Here is a 17,351-nt window from a genome sequence, read left to right as displayed (position 1 = left end):
GGCAGACATTTCGAAATAAATAAATGATATCAGATGGTATGAGACAAGGAACTGCTTCTACTGTAGAGTCGGGAAATTGAAAGATAAAGATTAAGAGAAACAATCAAGAGAGAAAATGAAAGAAAAAAATATACTGGAGGATTCCAAGGGATTATGGGGGAGATAAAGAGAAAAAAGAGAAAAGAAGGAGTTTTTATGTAAGAGAGAAGACCAGCCAAGGGCAACAAACAGTGTGATTAAAAGAGACCCACTGAGGTGCCGGTCACCAGTAGAATAGAATGAATGCAAAGTGATTATTAGAAAGGGACTCCAAAGAATGCTAAAGAAGTCATCTACAATTCAGTATTTGGCTCAGTCAACAGGCTACAAAGGAGATTGTTCAAAAAGAAAGCCATAAAAAAGTAAATCAAGCAAGACGTTAAAAAGGAAGACATTAACAAAAACAGTAGAAAAGTACTACAGAAAAACCCACAATCTTTGCGTCTCTGGGAATGTTTGTGTGGATGTATCAGTGAATGCCTGTTGTCTGCTCTCTCTCTCTCTCTCTCTCTCTCTCTCTCTCTCTCTCTCTCTCTCTCTCTCTCTCTCTCTCTCTCTCTCTCTCTCTCTCTCTCTCTCTCTCTCTCTCTCTCTCTATATATATATATATATATATATATATATATCTTTCTCTTACTTTCTTTCACCTATTCTCTTCCCACACAATTTTTTGTAGATAACTTAGATAACTTAGTACACTCTTTCCTGTCCTTATAGAAATATAGAGAACCAGTCAGAAAGAGGGGGAATAGAAATATGTATTCAGGAAAGACAGGAAGGAAGTGTTCTCCAGAAAAAAACAAGAGGCTGTTCAATTAGGCATCAGTTTAGAGTTACATTACTGACAAAGAGTTATATTACTGACCAAGAGTTACATTACTGACAAAGAGTTACATTACTGACCAAGAGTTACATTACTGACAAAAGAGAAAATGCCACCTCAAATTGTAAAGGTTAACAAGAAAATGATTCTCTTCACTGGAATAAATAACAGAAGATTGGCTGCTGTCGACGAAGCGATATTTGTGGAGAAGACTAAGAAAAAAAAAAAAAGTCTTGTGAAAGCTGATATGAAAAGAGCATTTACCTGAAGTACTCTCAGTTTATGTTCAAGTTGTCTTTTAGAATTATCGAGAGAGAAATAAAGACAGGATTATTAGAATTACCTACAAAAATTGGATAAAACTGAAGCAAAGGTGTAAAACGACATACAAACATACGACAAGGAAGGTTAAGAAGCTGAAACACACAAGCAGCCTTAACACACATTAACGACAAAGGCACAGCGGTCAGCGTGGATACAGGTGGACTAATTGGAGACACAGGTGTGAATTTACCTCTTGATTGGGGTAACGAGCGGCGAATAGCGACGCTGATGATGCTCTTCGATCGTCCAGCTCACGATGGATTACAAGTCTATCGCGGTGATGGGAGGTCGATGGCGGCGCACAGGTGTCGCGGCCAGGTGAGTGGGCGCCGAGGGGGAGTTGTGGCCGCCGTATTGGTGCTCTGACTAACCTTTCCTTTAATCCTCTCCTCTACTAATGGCAAGGTGAATGTTGCTGTTTGTTTCGTTTACTTACCGCAAAATTAATATTCGGCACAAAAAAGCGTGATTTATCCAATTATGGGCGCTTCCTTTAATCCTCTCCTCTACTAATGACAAGGTGAATGTAACCGCAGATTATTCTCAAAGCAAAATGAACCCCTTCAGTACTACCACGCGTTTTCATATTCATTCTGTTTACTACCTAATGATTTTACACAGCTTCAGAAATTATGTGGGCATCGAAATAGTGAACGCTCTGGCCATTTATCTTCCGACCTACACAGACTCTTCTTAATGTAAATAAAGTCGTCTAATGATAACCAAAAATCAAGGTAAAAATGCGTCCCAGTACTGAAAGGGTTAATGTCAGGCATAAAAAAATGTGAATTATTCTGTAATGGGTGTTCTGACTAACCATATGCTTCCTTTATTCATTTACACTGCTAAAAAAAAGGTGAATATTGGTCTTTGTTTCCTTGTTTAATTACCACAGATCATTATACAAGGTAAAATTAATGTTAGGTACACAAAAAAACATGAATTATCGAGTTACCTTTACATTTTTCAGTTAGCTTTGTCGAAATAACACTCAAAATTTTCATCCGAGTACGTGAAAATTGAAAAAAAAGTCACAATTGTTAATGGTTAATGTACATTTGTCGCATTCTTCCACGGGGAAAGAAATACAAAACATCTGCTTTATATTTCCGCCTTGAATCTCCTTGCTGTTGAATGTGACACTATGCTCGAACTGTAAGCTTCTTTGTGATGTCCTGAAACTGACGAGCAGCAGAAATGAATGAAGGAGGCTATAGAAGGCATTTCACCAACACTGATATCAAATAAACCCAGCACTATCACTCAAAAATAGCGGAAAGACAATTAGATATGCTTGTTGTCTAGTAACTTTTCTAATTCTTGTTTTTACCTGATCTATCTCAAGAGAGGAGTCAAAAGCCACGTTTTGAAAGCATGTGATAGTTTTGTACAGGAAAACCGAGTCTCACCAGAAGTATATATTCAAAAAGAAAAAAGATCAAGACAGCCAAATACTGTTACATGTTACAACAGAGGAGATCAAGACATAGATAAAGAATAAGGCTCATCTTCGAATGTCTGGAAGCAATTATAGAGCGGAGGAATGGCACAGTTGATTCCCTTGAATTGCTATACTAGAAAATGAGATTATACATAAAAGAAAACTACAGAATAGTGATCATCCTCGAATATGTCCAATACTTTTGTCTGGAGGTTAATATAAAGAGGAAGGAGGGCACAGTAGACTCCCTTTGTTTTCCAGCCCTCAGTCATTCTAATGAGGACATTTTTACAGAAGAAAATGAGATTATACACATAGAAAGAATAGTTATCAGTTATCATCCTCGAATGTCTCCAGTACTCCTGTCTAGAGGCAAATATAGAGAGGAAAGATGACAAAGTATACTCCCTTTGTTTTCCAGCCCTCAGTCATTCCAGTGAGGACGTTATAACACAAGAAAATAAAGAACTTAGACACCAAAATATAAATAATGGTGATCATCCTAAAATATTTCTTGTACTTCAGTGTGGAAGGAGTAACAGGGAAGAAGGAGCACAGAGCAGACTTCCTTCCTTTTCCACACACGGAAATAAGGAAATTATACACACACAAATAAAAAAAAACTAGTCATCTTCGAATGTTATACGGTAGGAAACAGTAAACCGTCTTTAATTTACAGCCCTTAATGATTCCCACGAGAACATTACACCCTCAGAAAGGAAAGAGATTACACCAGCCAGGGAACTTACACAAAACACCTCCCGAAGACTTAAAAATCCCCACCTGCCATCAATATCAGCCATAAATTTATCACCTGTGTTGGCAAAATATTACGCCACAATTCCGCTATATTTCTACAGGGAAAAATATTGCAGGTAATTACATTCATTAAATTTCAATAGCATCATATGGGTAGCGAATGGACTTAGGGCACATTTAATTAGCTCAAATTCTTTCATCAAATTAAAACCGCCAAACAGACCTATGAGCTAATTACGTGAACCGATTTCCCAGCGGCGAACCAACGTAGGAAAAATACATAAATAAACTAAACGGAATAGACGACGTCGTTAACTACAACACACTTTCATTACCACGCCGCATTAAGCATTGCACGCACTAAACACCGCGAGAGGGACACCGAGACGTGGAAAAACACACTCACTTGAAACACACCAAAACACACACTCTTTACAATTTTTACTCCCCACCCTCGACGGAGTATTCCCTAATTCAATACCCGATTTGAACTGGGATTCCGGGAGCACACCAGGAAGGCAGGAGAGAAACGTGCTGCGAATATAAACCTTATGAAGCAGCAGCAATAAAATGGTTCCCCAGATTGGTCGTCTCCGCGGCAATCTATCTATTTAATGAGGCCTCATCCGCGAGACTTGTGTAGGGCAATAAAGGCCGTTGGGGCAATTGTTATGGGCATTAAGGCTAAGGTGAGAATAAAAGAAATATTATGGAAGGGAATTGCTGTTCAGGTGATGGATTTATGTGTCATTTGCGAGATTAAACGATGAACATTTGCGTGGATTGTTTTGTAGCATTACTATAGCATGCTGCCTCCTGTGTGTGTGTGTGTGTGTGTGTGTGTGTGTGTGTCTCTGTAGGTGCGCGCTACTTGACACAAATGAATATGACATTCCATTGTATTCCACATAATCCGTGGCTCTTCCATGGACATAATTATTATCACCACCATCACCACCACCAACATGTGATCTCCTATAGGGATAATCATATTCATCACCAGCCTGTAACCTCCCTATTACACCTGATTACTACCACCTCGCCCCATATCACTATTATCATCACCATCAACACACACTCCCATCCACCACCCGCCACCACCATAACAACACCATCACCCTCGAAACCCTTCAGTATTACACCCATCACTCACCCCATCCTCCCACCCCATCGCCACACCCCATCACTCGCTGCTTCCATGGGTTCACTAGGGACTAAAAATATGTTTGTGGGGGACGAATTTATTGTTTATTTGGTATGGCGGCGAGGCGACGTGTTGCTCCCAGCTTGCATAATGAACGGCCGCCTCCTGTGTGTGTGTTCCAGGCCTGGTATTTATTCTACTTATTCAATTTGTGTGTGTTTGTGTATGAGTCTCTTTCTCTCTTTTTCTCACTGTGTCTCTCGCTCGCTCGCTCGCTCTCTTTCTTTTCTTTCTTTCTTTCTTTCTTTCTTTCTCTCTCTCTCTCTCTCTCTCTCTCTCTCTCTCTCTCTCTCTCTTCATTAAGAATTCAACTTTTACACCAGGCCACCACTAATATGCAAATACACAATGCACACACACACACACACACACACACACACACACACACACACACACACACACACACACACACACACACACACACACACACAGGAACACAGGCACAATAAGGGGCATGATTTGCGGAAATCAGAGCACAAACTTCCTTCATTTTCGCTTCAGGGAGTCAGGAGGGAGCGAGGCCCAAGGCTGGTCTGTGGGGCGGCAGTCTCCTCGGGCGGCCTGGCCAGTGTTCCACGTCCCATACAGAATACAGCAGTTTATCACACTTTTCATTAAGGTGTAGCAGCGAACCGCGGCGAGGCAAGACGGCGCCTCCTGGAGAGTGTGGCCATTAATATCTTGCCCTATGATTTATGAACCCAAAAATAGGAGTCTTTTTTTCTTCTATCCACAAAGGCTTACATTCCATATATATATATATATATATATATATATATATATATATATATATATATATATATATATATATATATATATATATATATATATATATATATAGAGAGAGAGAGAGAGAGAGAGAGAGAGAGAGAGAGAGAGAGAGAGAGAGAGAGAGAGAGAGAGAGAGAGAGAGAGAGAGAGAGAGAGAGAGAGAGAGAGAGAGAGAGAGAGAGAGAGAGAGAGAGAGAGAGAGAGAGAGAGAGAGAGAGAGAGAGAGAGAGAGAGAGAGAGAGAGAGAGAGAGAGAGAGAGAGAGAGAGAGATGGAGGGTAAGGGAAAGAAGGACCAGGCAGGAGGGAAATGAACTGTCGAGAGGGATGGGCTTAGTGGAGGCAGGCACTGATGCACACACACACACACACACACACACACACACACACACACACACACACACACACCAACAATATGTATTTATCTGAGTGGTGGACGCAATCATCATTTCCACACAACAGAGACACAAGCCAATCCTGTGTTTTTTTTTACCCATTTCATTTTATTTTCAGTCCACTAGAGGTGTTTACTTGTCCCTTTGCTCTGTTATTACGAAACACACACACACACACACACACACACACACACACACACACACACGAGCAAATGATACCAGTACACACTCTCTCTCTCTCTCTCTCTGGGGTTGACTTGGCAGCGCATGCAGTGTGTTCAATATTGAGGCCCAGTTTGGTTCCCTCCTGCTAAATTCCAATAGGCGTCTGTGTGTTGCCAATGGTGAGGGTGATTGACTAATTACTGAGCCATAGTGTGCCTATTGTTTGTGTGCTTGAGTGTCCCTGTGTGTGTGTGTGTGTGTGTGTGTGTGTGTGTGTGTTGCCAAGTAGCACGTGATGATTGTGTGATGAAGTTTATATGTAAGTTTGCTTTCATGGAGAGAGAGAGAGAGAGAGAGAGAGAGAGAGAGAGAGAGAGAGAGAGAGAGAGAGAGAGAGAGAGAGAGAGAGAGAGAGAGTTTGTACAAGAATTTTTTCACACTGATATACACATAACATAAACAACCCCTTACCCTTCTCTCTCTCTCTCTCTCTCTCTCTCTCTCTCTCTCTCTCTATACCAATACCCATCCTACTCCTCCGTATATCTCTTTCTTGCCCTTCATTTGCACACACCGTACCATTAACGTATCTTTGTAATTTCCCACGCAGGACACAAGAGTCACTTCCCAATAGCGAAGCAACGAGGCGATGAAACGTGAAGACAAAAAACAGATAGCATTGTTTCACTTCCTCACTGTCAACTTGATGGGGAGGGAGGGGGAGGTAATGGTGAAGGGTAGGAAGGAGTAATGGGGGAAGGGATGTTAATGGAGAGAGAGAGAGAGAGAGAGAGAGAGAGAGAGAGAGAGAGAGAGAGAGAGAGAGAGTCATGGAGGTAAAAATGGGTTTCAACAGTGGTGTTTATATGTGTGTGTGTGTGTGTGTGTGTGTGTGTGTGTGTGTGTGTGTGTGTGTGTGTGTGTGTGTGTGTGTGTGTGTGTGTGTGTGTGTGTGTGTGTGTGTGTGTTTCATTTGCATTGTGTCCTGCCTGTGCCTCTCTATCTCCAAAATCATTCAGTGTGCGTCTCTCTCTCTCTCTCTCTCTCTCTCTCTCTCTGCATGCTGAATCATTTACATCCACATTAAGAACAGCAACACGAGTAAACACCTTGTCTCAACACACTAATCAAACAACTTTATGCCACTAATGCACACAGTAAATACACGCCTAACCTCCTTCTCTCATTAAGCAAACCATCACGCCCTTCATTATTTGTCACACTGGGCCGAAAAAAACACACACGATATCCAAAAGATCCTTATATCAACGAGTCTGGGCATGTTTACCTCCTCCCATCCAGCTTAATTACCCCCACAGGACTGCCGGTAAACATTCTGGTCCCTTACGACAGTTTTCCTCGAGTCGTAACCACTTTACGAGCATCATATAAGTCACCAGCTGCACCGAAAGGATCCGTCATTGAGGACCTCACCAGCTCGCCCTCTTCCTGCCTTGCTTCGATTGTGTGTGTGTGTGTGTGTGTGTGTGTGTGTGTGTGTGTGTGTGTGTGTGTGTCGTTGCTGTGTTACTATTTTTCTGACGTTAGCTTATGTGTGTGTGTGTGTGTGTGTGTGTGTGTGTGTGTGTGTGTGTGTGTGTGTTTCACTGTTTGTTTGATCTGCTGCAGTCTCTGACGAGACAGCCGGACGTTACCGTACGGAACGAGCTCAGAGCTCATTATTTCCGATCTTCGGATAGGCCTGAGACCAGGCACACACCACACACCGGGACAACAAGGTCACAACTCCTCGATTTACATTTCGTATCTACTCACTGCTAGGTGAACAGGGGCTACACGTGAAAGGAGACACACTCAAATATCTCCACCCGGCCGGGGAATCGAACCCCGGTCCTCTGGCTTGTGAAGCCAGCGCTCTAACCACTGAGCTACCGGGCGTGTGTGTGTGTGTGTGTGTGTGTGTGTGTGTGTGTGAGTGTGTACGCGTATCTGTGTGTGTGTCATTTCTGTATTGCTCCTTTCTGAGTCTTGTGTGTGTGTCCGTGTGTTTGTCTGTGTATCTATCTGTGTATCATTACAATCTTACTCCTCTGAACATCGTCTGTGTGTCTCTCTCACTCTCTATCAGCGGTATTGCTATCACATTCATAGTGCATTTATTTCCTTTCCCTTTATATCCATGCTGTACATTCTACCCATTCCCTTGAGTGTTTCTTATCAATATCTATCTATCATGCGTCTCCACAGTGTAAAAGAAATCGTGGTTCGTACACCAATTTATGAAGACAAATACACCAACATTTTTCCCTGGATGGTGTGTTCTCCCTTCACATAATTGGTAAGGGCAGATTGACAACATGAGGGAGCACAAGACAGGCAACAGTGAGAGCCATTAACTTTTTTTTCTGTTGTCGAGGAATAGCGTTAATAATGTGAGTGAGTAGTGTTGATGGATATAGTGATGGATGTGTTCTGTCAGGGAGTGAGTGAGAGTGTCTGGTGGATGGATGTGTCAGGTTTACAGCTTGTCCAAGAAAGGTTTGTGTTAAGGGAGGTTCGTATCAGTCACTTTTCACCTCCAGACGGGGACTCCTCATCTACTGTCTCTCGCCGCTCTCTTTCCCTGATCACTCTACTGACATCATCCCCATCACCGCTTCTTCCTCAGCTCTCATAACCTTCCTTCATCATCCCACAACCTGCGTCCTTCACCTGACAACCTTCCAGAACTCATCATACAACTTTCCCGGTTGGCTGCCTCATAACTTGCGACTCTCATCTGGGCCCCTCTTCCTCATCTCTCACACAGACACACAGACACACACAGACACACACACAGACACACAGACACACACACGCAGACACACGTCCCTTCTCCTCAACGTCCACGTCCACCACCGAGGTAATTTCTATCAACACAGGACGATAGCAAAAGTTTCATCTTGCTCATTTCAAATTTTCAATTCGCCTTTCTTACATTTCCTGGGTAAAATTCCGCCTTTCCTCTTTCTCCCTCAGACCTTCCCTCGCGTCTCATTAAGTGGGGAAAGCCGTGAGTCCCTTTCGTAGCTTCTTTGCCGTGTGTTTAGAGGCAATCTTCCTTTCCCTGTGGCTAATATTACTACTTATTTCTTCTCCTTATCTTGACCCTCCTCCCTCTCTTCCTCAACCTGCGTTTCTTTCTGCGTCTCCCTCGTGCACTCACACAAGAACCAAGACTCAACGCACATGAATTCGAAGCTCTAGGGACTGGACGGGGAGCCTCCTTGCCTTGACCGAGGGATGGAGCAGCAGCAATAGGAAAAAAGGCTCCCAGGAACTCAGGGAAGGAAGAAGAATACCTGGACGGGGAAGCAAAAAAGTTGAGCTTGGAGCAAACGGAATGGGGCGAGAGGCAAGCAAAGGTATTAAGGAAGGAATTCATGTCGGCTGATCCATGAAGGGAGGAGAAAGCAGAAGAAAGGAGGAGAAAGGAGGTTATTTGCATGGCCGAAGCAAGTTTTCACGCTTCAAGGAGAATGTGTAAAGGGTGTAAGAGGCAGTGATGTAGTGGAGGAGGCTGGCGGCGCTTACCCTCGTCCTCAGCCACGCCGTGCCAAAACAGTGCAAGGTGCGGGGAATGCTGGGAGAGGGTGGGGAGGATGGGGAGGCTGGGGAGGTCGTGGGGTGGGTAGGGTGGGGTCAGGGTAAAGGTCACGGCGAAGTAGGAGATGAGAAGGATTTGGTGCAGAGAGAAGTTATGACTAGGTGTGGTGCAACTCTGATATTCTCTCTCTCTCTCTCTCTCTCTCTCTCTCTCTCTCTCTCATGTAGTGGAGTGGGGAAGGACAGACAGAAAGACAGACAGACAGACTCCTTCGCCAAGAGTCGCGACAGAATAACCTTCCTTGTTATCTCGCAAATTGCTTCTCAGGTGTTTGTTCTTCAAATATTACGTGGCGCTTCCTATCTCGCGTCAACTAAGCTCGCTGTGTCTAAAATGAAGTAAGGGAAACGCGCCTTATGTAACTTTGACTCGCCTTTTTTCCCTTTCGTATTTTCGTCCTCTGCCAGATATGAGATTTCGCTCTTTTCTGGCGAGTTTGTAGATTGAGTTACGTCGACAATTACGTATGGAAATGTGGACTAAAGAGGGAAAAAATAAGAGTCCCTTCATCATCACTCAAGTCATAGAGGCAACCCTTTATGAGTCTGTCACCGGAAAATTAGGAAGGGAAAATGAGCCACGGAATAGAAAAACGGCAATCCTAATGTACTGATGTAATGAGAAATCTCCGCGCGGTTTTTGAAGCTTCATGTCGCGGCACTTCTACTTAATAATTCCTTGTCATACTGGTGGGTCTTTTGAATAAGTAGAGTTGGAACAGAGAAAAGTATGTATCAAATCCTTCAGTACAGGGACACATTTTTACCTCGAGTTTTGTGTACCATTAGACCATTTTATACATCTAGTTAATAATAAATAAAAAATATCATTCTATATCAAAGAAAAGAAAAAAAAATCGACGAAAAAATACAGCCAGCTAAATAGATAACAGAAAAATTCATTACCAGGGAAAAGGAAAAAAATATACGATTAAAACAAATCTAAGAAATAAAAATAAGAAAAAAAGGAAAAAAAAAACCATAAAAATATTAAAAAATGATTGAAAATTTTAATACGAAAGAAAGAAATGAAAGATACACGATAAGAAAAAATACATCTAGTTAATAATAAATAAAAAATTCATTCAATACCAAAAAAAAAAAAAAAAACAGATTCAGGTAAAATAAATAATAGAAAATTCAATACCAAAGAAAAGAGAGAAAAAAATACACGATAAAAAAAAAAAAAAACAGGTATAGCTAAAATAAATATCAGAAAAATTCATCACCAGAGATACAAAAAAAAATAACGATTAAGAAAAAAAGACAAAAAAATATTAAAAACAATTCTAGGAAGCAACAAATATTAAAAAAAAATGAATGAAATTGTAATACTAACGAAAGAACTGAAAGATACACTATAAAAAAAACCACATCTAGTTAATAATAATAACAAAAAATTGATACCAAAAGAAAAGAAAGAAAAAAACGAAAAAAAAAAACATCCAGATGAAAAAAATAAGAATCAATACCAAAGAAAAGAGAGAGAAAAAAAATACACGAAAAAAACAGGAATAGCTAAAATAAATATCAGAAAAAATTCATTACTAGAGATACAAAAAAAAACTAAGAATAAAAAAAAAGAAAAAAAAAAAAACAATTCTAGGAAGCAACAAATATTAAAAAAATGAATGAAATTGTAATACTAACGAAAGAACTGAAAGATACACTATAAAAAAACACATCTAGTTAATAATAATAAAGAAAATTGATACCAAAGAAAAAAACACGAAAAAAAACAGGCATAGCTAAAAATAAGATAAAAAAAAAATCATTACTAGAGATAAAAAAAAAACTAAGAATAAGAAAAAAGAAAGAAAAAAACATTAAAAACAATTCTAGGAAGCAACAAATATTAAAAAAATGAATGAAAATATAATACTAACGAAAGAACTGAAAGATACACACGATAAAAAAATATACAAAAAAAAAAAAAAACACGATACAAAAACATCCCGCAAAAAAAATAATAGAAAAATTTAAAAGAAAAAAAAAGATACACCATAAATTAACAAAGACACCAAATTAAAGAAAAAAAAAAAAAAAAACAAGACAAAGGGAATCGAACACCAAGCAAAACAAGCTGAAGAAATCTGAACCCAGTGATCTCAGCAGGGGAAGACTCGACACCCTTTCCTGCTACACTTGATCACACCTGTCACCTTCCCTGACACGAGCCAATAGCAGCTAATTAGCAACAGGTGAGCCAGAAGGGAGGGAGGACGTCACTGCCACCTTCTCGTCACCTTCACTCTTAACTTTACACGTCACATTTGGCAAGAAATATTAACAATTTATTTATTGAAAAGCACAATGATGAGAAAGTCTTAGAAATAGAATTATGTTAAGGATTTATTTTTCTAGCAAGGGGAGAGAAAAGGGGTTGGGAAAGAAGGGAAAAGGGGAAAGGGGTTAGTGGAGGGACTTTTTAATGGTAGTAACATTGAAAAGCACAAAAAAAATGATGAAAAAGTCGTAGAGATAGATTTATATTAAGGATTTATTTTTCTTGGAAGAGGGGAAGAGAAAGGGGGGTGGGAAGAGGGGAAAAGGGGAAAGGGGTTAGTGGAGAGATTTTTTAATGGTAGTAACATGAATAAAAAAAAAAAAAATAGAAAAAAAGTGTTAGAAATAGAATATTATTATACTATTAAGGATTTATCTTTCTTGGAAGCTGTGGGAGAGGAAGAAGGGAAAGGGGGTGGGGTAGAGTGAGAGAAGGGGGAAGGGGAGAGTCTGAGGGGTGGGAGGGAAGGGAGTGGGAGGGGACAAGAACTGAGTGGGAAGAAAATTAAAAACTGTGAAGTAAATGTTGTCTCAAGGTCAACACAGCTTCTTCTCACCTAACTCTAATGCTCTCTCTCTCTCTCTCTCTCTCTCTCTCTCTCTCTCTCTCTCTCTCGAACTGAAAATATTTAACCAGACCCAAAATATCCTGCAAATCACCTAATGTAACTAAGCCAGAGAGAGAGAGAGAGAGAGAGAGAGAGAGAGAGAGAGAGAGAGAGAGAGAGAGAGAGAGAGAGAGAGAGAGAGAGTGAGAGACTTTCTTCAACCAACGTCTCCATGGTTAGTTGCATTCAATCTTGGGGTCATTTGCATCGAAGCCAGTTCACTTCTAGCTCTGTACAAAGGAGGAGGAGGAGGAGGAGGAGGAGGAGGAGGAGGAGGAGGAGGAGGAGGAGGAGGAGGAGGAGGAGGAGGAGGAGGAGGAGGAGGAGGAAGAGGAGGAGGAGGAGGGAGAAGAGGAGTGCGGGAAAGGTTGAAACACACACACACACACACACACACACACACACACACACACACACACACACACACACACACACACACACACACACGAGGAGGAAATAAGAAATGACAAAAGAACAACGCTGAACAAGGGAAAGGAAAGGACAAAGACACACGACATAAGACAGAGAGAAGATTCAAGATGGGAAGAAATAAGATACGAGAAGAAAGAAATGTGAAATGAAAAAAAAATATAGCAAAGACAAGGAATAGGAACGAACAGATAAATACACATAGATAGGAGAGAGAGAAAAAGAGAAACTGATGGTGTATAGCAGAGGAAGAAAAAAAGAAGAAATAGATAGAAGTAAAGAGCTTAGAATATATTAATGGAGAACAAATAAGAGAGAAACTTCACCATGCAAGGATGAAACAATGAATAAATGAAAAAAATGAAGGTGAAGGAAAAATAGAGAATTATAAGAGACAACGAACAGAAGGAAAGAAAAAAGAACAGAGATGGAAAACTAGTAAGAGAGAAACTTTACCATGCAAGGATGAGACAATGAATAAATGAAAAAAAGTGAAGATGAAGGAAAGGTAGAGATTTGAAAGAGAGAAAAACACGAATAGAAGGAGAGAAGGAAGAACAATTCAAGACTCATCAATAAAGATAAAAAAGAGAAAGTAAGAATATATACGGAAAACAAGAATATAAAAGAGAAATAAAATATGAAAGGAGAGAAGAGAAGTCACGATATATTGAAGAAAAACGACTTATATAAACAAGGCCGCCGTGGTACAGTGGAACCATGCGCGCTTTGGGGTCCGAGGGGTCTCCAAGCGCACGGGTTCGAATCCTGTCCACGGTCCGAGTGTAGGTTGGGCTTCCTCACTCGGGTGCAGCGGTTTCCTAGCGGGTGGGCTTTGAGATAGGTGGTACCCGAATATGTATCCCCTTTAGCCCAGAAATTCCCGTGAAAAGCCCACATGGTATAAATAAAAAAAAAAAAGAAAGAGGTCAAGCCATTTGTCTCTCAATTTTGGTTGCTCATGTCTTTTAGGGAACTGGCAACACAGTGGGCCTTTTTTTTTTGTTCCCATATTCTGTTGCCCTTGACCAGCTGTCCCTCCTGCATAAAAAAAAGAAAAGAAAAGAAGAAATTAGGGACTGAAAATAAGGATGAAAACAAGGCAAAAAAAAGTAAAATGATGAAAACAAACTTGAAAAATAAAATCAACTGTCATGAAGAAAAAAAGGAAAAGAGAAAAGTTACGGATTCATAATAAAAAAAACAGAGCCCTAAAATGTTTGAAGGGAAATTAGAAAATGAGGGAAGGAAAAGTTGAAATACAAACAGAGAGAGCAAAAAAAAGGAGAAAGTAAAAGAGAATTCAAATCCCACAATAAACCACGAAACAAAAAGGAGGAAGAAAAATATAAAAGAAAGATGTATAAAGAGAAACAAAAGAAAACAAAATATAACACAACACGAGAGAGAGAGAGAGAGAGAGAGAGAGAGAGAGAGAGAGAGAGAGAGAGAGAGAGAGAGAGAGAGAGAGAGAGAGAGAGAGAGAGAGAGAGAGAGAGAGAGAGAGAGAGAGAGAGAGAGAGAGAGAGAGAGAGAGACTTACCAATCAGCACTGAGACATTAATAAACTTGGGCGTGATGTAAAAGAAGGTAATTCCACTTCTACACATTTCGTATCTGATGCCTAAAGTTTCAATTCCGTCGATTCATAAAGGGCAAAGTTAACTCGTAATTAGGGAACTGTGATGAAATTTCTCTCGTTAATCATTTCAACGAGCCAGGTGAAACGGGGCCAGGTATTAATTAACGTTGGACTAGCTGTGGTGGTGGTGGTGGTGGTGGTTGTGGTGGTTTCGATATATTTTTTTTAATGGTGTTTTTTTTAATGGTGGTTTTTGTTGATGTTTCTTAATGTTTTTTTTTTTTTTAATTGTGGTTGTGGTGGTGGTGGTTGTCAGTGGCAGAAGTGTTGGTAGTGATGGTGGTAGTAGTTGTAGTAATGCAAGTGGTGGTGGTGTGGTGGTGGTGGTGGTGGTTGAAAGATAACATGGAACAACACATGAACAAACACTCATAAAAAACAGTGTGCACATAAACCATTGCCCTGCTACTGTTATCCAAAATTTACAGTACACACACACACACACACACACACACACTCTCTCTCTCTCTCTCTCTCTCTGTTCCTTTGATTCCTCGTATACTTTCTTTATTTTCCTTCATTTCCTTTTATATCTACCATTTCTCTCCTTTATCAGTCATATCAATCATCCTTCTCTTCCTCTCATTCCTTACAATTTTTTTCAACAATTTTTTTTCAACATTTCCCTTATTTCTCATATTTCCACCACATTCCATCTCTTCCCACGTTATTTTCTTCTCCTATCCACCTTCTGGCCTTCCTACTTTCCCACCAACTCGTTCTCCCTCACTCTGGCTCTCTCCCCTCCTCACACCTGTCGTCTCTTCCCTCTTGGGCCCTCTCTCCCCTCTCCGGCCCCCTCTCCCTCTCTCCCTCTCTCTCCTAAAAGCACCAAGAGCGTCCCAGTGCCCTCTCTGGAGACAAAACTGAGCGTAAGCATCAAATATTCACACCAAGACCAGCTGAAGGCCGTGTGTGTGTGTGTGTGTGTGTGTGTGTGTGTGTGTGTGTGTGTGTGTGTGTGTGTGTGTGTGTGTGTGTGTGTGTGTGTGTGTGTGTGTGTGTGTGTGTGTGTGTGTGTGTGTGTGTGTGTGTGTGTGTGTGTGTGTGTGTGTGTGTGTGTGTGTGTGTGTGACCTCAATTTCTAAGTGGCTGGCCGATAACATCACCGTTCTATGCACAAGTCCATTAATCACTCTGGATATAATTTAGCTGTAAGGTGACACTCAGGTTTTGCTGTAGAGGAGGAGGAGGAGGAGGAGGAGGAGGAGGAGGAGGAGGAGGAGGAGGAGGAGGAGGAGGAGGAGGAAGAGGAGGAGGAGGAGGAGGAGAAGGAGGTAGCGACACAGAAACACATAAATAAACAAGCCACAACAGACATTCCAGGCCTCACGAGGTGTCCTGATTTAGAAGTACTGGAATGGTGAAAGTAGGAGACAAAAGGACAACAGTAGAAAAAAAGGCACGTAGGAGGGAGAAGAAGAAGAAGAGGAGGAACACGAGGGCGAAAATGAGAGAAAAAAAAATATTATGGGATGGTGAAAATAGGAGAAAAAAGGATAACTGTGGAAGAAAAGGCACGTAGGAGGAGGAAGAAGAAGAAGAAGAAGAGGAGGAGGAAGAACACGAGGGCGGAAAAGGGAGAAAAAATATATATTAGGCGTTACAATCACACTGCTAGTATAACACAGGTACAGTGAAGGATTGATTGATTGAAGGATCACCACTGTTCTCCGCCCACCTATCTCTCTCTCTCTCTCTCTCTCTCTCTCTCTCTTTCTCTCTTTCTCTAATCCGGGGATGAAAAATAAAGGTACCATCACTTACCCTTTATAAACGACTCTCTGTCTCGTAAAATATGACAAAATTAACTAATCAGAACACACCTGCTCTTGAGTATTAAAATGTGACACGACACAGAGAGAGAGAGAGAGAGAGAGAGAGAGAGAGAGAGAGAGAGAGAGAGAGAGAGAGAGAGAGAGAGAGAGAGAGAGAGAGAGAGAGAGAGAGAGAGAGAGAGAGAGAGAGAGAGAGAGAGAGAGAGAGAGAGAGAGAGAGAGAGAGAGAGAGAGAGTACTGTTCCTCACGTCTCCAGAAGAATTTGAGACAACTTTATATTCAACGAGTTTAATTAGTCGTTTTACATATGCAATTCTCTCTCTCTCTCTCTCTCTCTAACGAAATAAAGTGACTGACGTAGAGAGAGAGAGAGAGAGAGAGAGAGAGAGAGAGAGAGAGAGAGAGAGAGAGAGAGAGAGAGAGAGAGAGAGAGAGAGAGAGAGAGAGAGAGAGAGAGAGAGAGAGAGAGAGAGAGAGAGAGAGAGAGAGAGAGAGAGAGAGAGAGAAACAATATTATACAACTATTCTGAAACAAATCACATAATAAATAAACAGATAAACAAACATACTCATATAAATGTGTGTGTATGTGTGTGTGTGTGTGTGTGTGTGTGTGTGTGTGTGTGTGTGTGTGTGTGTGTGTGTGTGTGTGTGTGTGTGTGTGTGTGTGTGTGTGAATAAATTGGAACATTGGCTTGAAATAAAACGTAAGAGGCCTAACAATCCCATTTGTATCCTGTTTCCTCGTACACAAATCATCGTTATGTATCACTTTTGTTACCTTCAGTACCCACACACGGCCTCAAAACATCTGTCCCTGTCTTTCAGCTATCTCTTTCTAATTTTAAGGCAACTTGCATTGAAGTAAGGAGGGTAAGGAGGAGGAGGAAGAGGAAGAGGTGTGCCTGTGGTTGTGGTGTTTAGGAGGAGGGTGATAACGAGAAGGGTAACTGAGAAGGGGTGAGGCAGCAGTGTGTAAGGAATGAGAGAGAGCAGGGAAGAGTGGAAAAAATGTAAAATAATGAGTAAAATAATAATGTGTTTTTGTTGCCCTTGCCTAGTTTCCTTCCCTCTTGCTTAAA

Source organism: Portunus trituberculatus, chromosome 29 (assembly GCF_017591435.1).
Source record: "Portunus trituberculatus isolate SZX2019 chromosome 29, ASM1759143v1, whole genome shotgun sequence".
Lineage (NCBI taxonomy): Eukaryota > Metazoa > Arthropoda > Malacostraca > Decapoda > Portunidae > Portunus > Portunus trituberculatus.
This window is presented reverse-complemented; position numbering follows the sequence as displayed.